The sequence below is a fragment of the Arachis stenosperma genome, chromosome 9, assembly GCF_014773155.1.
Source record: "Arachis stenosperma cultivar V10309 chromosome 9, arast.V10309.gnm1.PFL2, whole genome shotgun sequence".
In the NCBI taxonomy this organism is placed as follows: Eukaryota; Viridiplantae; Streptophyta; class Magnoliopsida; order Fabales; family Fabaceae; genus Arachis; species Arachis stenosperma.
Window position 1 is genome coordinate 129,555,072 of NC_080385.1, and position 5,061 is coordinate 129,560,132.

Here is a 5,061-nt window from a genome sequence, read left to right on the forward strand (position 1 = left end):
TTTCCCCCGAACCATAGTAAGCCAATTCTTTGGATCCGGGTTCATACTTTGATCATGGTTCTTGGTGATCCATGCATTGGCATAGAACTCTTGAACCATTAAGATTCCGACTTGTTGAATGGGGTTGGTAAGAACTTCCCAACCTCTTCTTCAGATCTTATGTCAGATCTCTGGATATTCACTCTTTTTGAGTGAAAAAGGGACCTCGGGGATCACCTTCTTCAAGGCCACAACTTCATAGAAGTGGTCTTGATGCACCCTTGAGATGAATCTCTCCATCTCCCATGACTCGGAGGTGGAAGCTTTTGCCTTCCCTTTCCTCTTTCTAGAGGTTTCTCCGGCCTTGGATGCCATAAATGGTTATGGAAAAACAAAAAGCAACGCTTTTACCACACCAAACTTAAAAGGTTTGCTCGTCCTCGAGCAAAAGAAGAAAGAAGAGAGTAGAAGAAGAAGAAATAAGGAAGAAGGGAATGGCTTTGTGTTCGGCCAAAGAGGGGGAGAAGTGGTGTTTAGGTTGTGTGAAAATGAAGGGGTGAAGAAGGGTTTATATAGGAGAGGGGGGCTCATGGCTCGGTCATGTATGGGTGGGTTTGGGAGGGAAAGTGGTTTGAATTTGAAGGGTGAGGTAGGTGGGGTTTTATGAAGGATGGATGTGAGTGGTGAAGAGAAAGATGGGATTTGATAGGTGAAGGGTTTTTGGGGAAGAGGTGTTGAGGTGATTGGTGAATGGGTGAAGAAGAGAGAGGGTGGTGGGGTTGGTGGGGATCCTGTGGGGTCCACAGATCCTGAGGTGTCAAGGAAAAGTCATCCCTGCACCAAATGGCATGCAAAAACGCGTTTTGAGCCAATTCTGGCGTTAAACGCCGGGCTGGTGCCCATTTCTGGCGTTTAACGCCAGGTTCTTGCCCTTTCCTGGCGTTTAACGCCAATCTGGTGCCTCTTTCTGGCGTTAAACGCCCAGAATGGTGCCAGACTGGGCGTTAAACGCCCACCTGCTAGCCTTACTGGCGTTTAAACGCCAGTAGGTTCTTCCTCCATGGTGTGCTATTTTTCTTCCTGTTTTTCATTCTGTTTTTGCTTTTTCAATTGATTTTGTGACTTCTTATGATCATCAACCTACAAAAAAAAAAGTAAAATAAAATAACAAAGGGAAATAGATAAAATATAACATTGGGTTGCCTCCCAACAAGCGCTTCTTTAATGTCAGTAGCTTGACAGAGGGCTCTCATGGAGCCTCACAGATACTCAGAGCAATGTTGGAACCTCCCAACACTAAACTTAGAGTTTGAATGTGGGGGTTCAACACCAAACTTAGAGTTTGGTTGTGGCCTCCCAACACCAAACTTAGAGTTTGACTGTGGGGGCTCTGTTTGGCTCTGATTTGAGAGAAGCTCTTCATGCTTCCTCTCCATGGTGACAGAGGGATATCCTTGAGCCTTAAACACAAAGGATTCTTCATTCACTTGAATGATCAGTTCACCTCCATCAACATCAATCACAGCCTTTGCTGTGGCTAGGAAGGGTCTGCCAAGGATGATAGATTCATCCATGCATTTCCCAGTCTCTAGGACTATGAAATCAGCAGGGATGTAATGGTCTTCAATCTTTACCAGAACATCCTCTACAAGTCCATAAGCTTGTTTTCTTGAATTATCTGCCATCTCTAGTGAGATTCTTGCAGATTGTACCTCAAAGATCCCTAGCTTCTCCATTACAGAGAGAGGCATGAGGTTTACACTTGACCCTAAGTCACACAGAGCCTTCTTGAAGGTCATGGTGCCTATGGTGCAAGGTATTGAAAACTTCCCAGGATCTTGTCTCTTTTGAGGTAATTTCTGGCTAGACAAGTCATCCAGTTCTTTGGTGAGCAGAGGGGGTTCTTTCTCCCAAGTCTCATTACCAAATAACTTGTCATTTAGCTTCATGATTGCTCCAAGGTATGTAGCAAATTGCTCTTTAGTGACATACTCATCCTCTTCAGAGGAGGAATACTCAACAGAGCTCATGAAAGGCAGAAGCAAGTCCAGTGGAATCTCTATGGTCTCATTTTGAGCCTCAGATTCCCATGGTTCCTCATTAGGGAACTCATTGGAGGTCAGTACACGCCCATTGAGGTCTTCCTCAGTGGCGTTTACTTCCTCTCCTTCTTCTCCAAATTCGGCCATGTTGATGGCCTTGCACTCTCCTTTTGGATTTTCTTCTGTATTGCTTGGAAGAGTACTAGGAGGGAGTTTAGTAACCTTCTTGCTCAGCTGACCCACTTGTGCCTCCAAGTTTCTAATGGAGGACCTCGTTTCAGTCATGAAACTTTGAGTGGTTTTGATTAGATCAGAGACCATGGTTGCTAAGTCAGAGGGGTTCTGCTTAGAATTCTCTGTCTGTTGCTGAGAAGATGATGGAAAAGGCTTGCCATTGCTAAACCTGTTTTTTCCACCATTATTGTTGTTGAAACCTTGTTGAGGTCTCTGTTGATCCTTCCATGAGAAATTTGGATGATTTCTCCATGAAGAATTATAGGTGTTTCCATAGGGTTCTCCTAGGTAATTCACCTCTTCCATTGAAGGGTTCTCAGGATCATAGGCTTCTTCTTCAGATGAAGCATCCTTAGTACTGCTTGGTGCATTTTGCATTCCAGACAGACTTTGAGAAATCAAATTGACTTGTTGAGTCAATATTTTATTCTAAGCCAATATGGCATTCAGAGTATCAATCTCAAGAACTCCTTTCTTCTGATTAGTCCCATTGTTCACAGGATTCCTTTCAGAAGTGTACATGAATTGGTTATTTGCAACCATTTCAATTAGCTCTTGAGCTTCTGTAGGCGTCTTCTTCAGATGAAGAGATCCTCCAGCAGAGCTATCCAAAGACATCTTGGATAGTTCAGAGAGACCATCATAGAAAATACCTATGATGCTCCATTCAGAAAGCATGTCAGAAGGACATTTTCTGATCAATTGTTTGTATCTTTCCCAAGCTTCATAGAGGGATTCTCCATCCTTTTGTCTGAAGGTTTGGACTTCCACTCTAAGCTTACTCAATTTTTGAGGTGGAAAGAACTTTGCCAAGAAGGCATTGACTAGCTTTTCCCATGAGTCCAGGCTTTCTTTAGGTTGTGAGTCCAACCATGTCCTAGCTCTGTCTCTTACAGCAAAAGGGAATAGCATAAGTCTGTAGACCTCAGGGTCAACCCCATTAGTCTTGACAGTGTCATAGATTTGCAAGAACTCAGCTAAAAACTGATGAGGATCTTCCAATGGAAGTCCATGGAACTTGCAATTCTGTTGCATTAGAGAAACTAATTGAGGCTTAAGCTCAAAGTTGTTTGCTCCAATGGCAGGGATAGAGATGCTTCTCCCATAGAAGTCGGGAGTAGGTGCAGTAAAGTCACCCAGCACCTTCCTTGCATTGTTGTTATTTTCGGCTGCCATGGCTTCTTCTTCTTTGAAGATTTCTGTTAGGTCCTCTACAGAGAGTTGTGCCTTAGCTTCTTTTAGCTTTCACTTCAAGGTCCTTTCAGGTTCAGGGTCAGCTTCAACAAGAATGCCTTTGTCTTTGTTCCTGCTCATATGAAAGAGAAGAGAACAAGAAAATATGGAATCCTCTATGTCACAGTATAGAGATTCCTTGAGGTGTCAGAGAAGAAGAAAAATAGAAGGAAGAAGGAGAAGAATTCGAACTTAGTCAGATAGAGTTCGAATTGTGCATTGAGGAGGAGTGGTACTCCATAAATAGAAGGATGTGAGAAGAGGGGAAGAGATTTTTCGAAAATTAATTAAAAAGATTTTAAAAACATTTTGAAAAACATTAATTTGATTTTCGAAAATCAAGAGTGAGAAAGAGATCAAGTAATTTTTGAAAAAGATTTTGAAATTAGAAATCAAAGAGATATGATTAAAAACTGTTTTGAAAAAGATGTGATTAAAAAGATATGATTGAAAAGTTATGGTTTTAAAAAGATATGATTGAAAAGATATGATTTGAAAATAATTTTAAAAAGATTTGATTTTAAAAATTAATGACTTGCCTAACAAGAAAAGATATGATTCAAACATTAAACCTATCTCAACAGAAAAGGCATCATACTTGAAATGTTCAATCAAATCATTAATTGTTAGCAAGTATCTTTAAAAAAGAAAGAAATTGATTTTGAAAACATTTGATTGAAAAGATATGATTTGAAAAAGATTTGATTTTGAAAAACTTTGAAAACTTGAAAAAAAAATTGATTTGAAAACAAAATCCTCCCCCTTGTGCCATCCTGGCGTTAAACGCCCAGAATGGTGCACATTCTGGCGTTTAACGCCCAATGCACTACCTTTTTGGGCGTTAAACGCCCAACCAGGCACCTTGGCTGGCGTTTAAACGCCAGTCTGTCCTTCTTCACTGGGCATTTTGAACGCCCAGCTTTTTCTGTGTAATTCCTTTGCTGCATGTTCTGAATCTTCAGTTCCCTGTACTATTGACTTGAAAATAGAACCAAGATCAAATAAACAATGCATGCAAGACACTAAACTTAAAATTAGACACTAGACTCAAACAAGAAACATAAAATATTTTTTTTGGTTTTTATGATTTTGAAATTTTTTTGGATTTTTCGAAAATTATATGGAAATAGAAAATGAAGGTTTCAGAATTCTTAATTTGGATTCCAGGAATCATTGCAATGCTAGTCTAAGACTCCGGTCCAGGAATTAGACATGGCTTCACAGCCAGCCAAGCTTTCAAAGAAATCTTCGGTCCAAAACACTAGACATGGCCAATGGCCAGCCAAGCCTTAGCAGATCATTGCTCCAATAGCAAGATTGATAGAAATTAACAAGCTCTTGTGATGATAAGTTGAAACCTCGGTCCAATAAGATTAGACATGGCTTCTCAGCCAGCCAGATTCCAACAGATCATCATGAAACTCTAGAACTCATCTTTAAGAATTCTGAAAAATACCTAATCTAAGAAACAAGATGAACCGTCAGTTGTCCATACACGAGACAATCCTCGGCAACGGCGCCAAAAACTTGGTGTGCGAAATTGTGATCACTACTTTTCACAACTCAAATAATC

General features: G+C 40.7%; 1 non-coding gene across 1 annotated transcript; it reads left to right on the top strand.

Annotated features, from left to right (window-relative positions):
• Nucleotides 1-2,927: 2,927 nt before the first annotated feature.
• On the top strand, nucleotides 2,928-3,035 carry LOC130952170 (small nucleolar RNA R71). Its single transcript, XR_009074350.1, has one exon. It is a non-coding gene; the product is annotated as a small nucleolar RNA R71 (small nucleolar RNA).
• The last annotated feature ends 2,026 nt before the right edge of the window (nucleotides 3,036-5,061 follow it).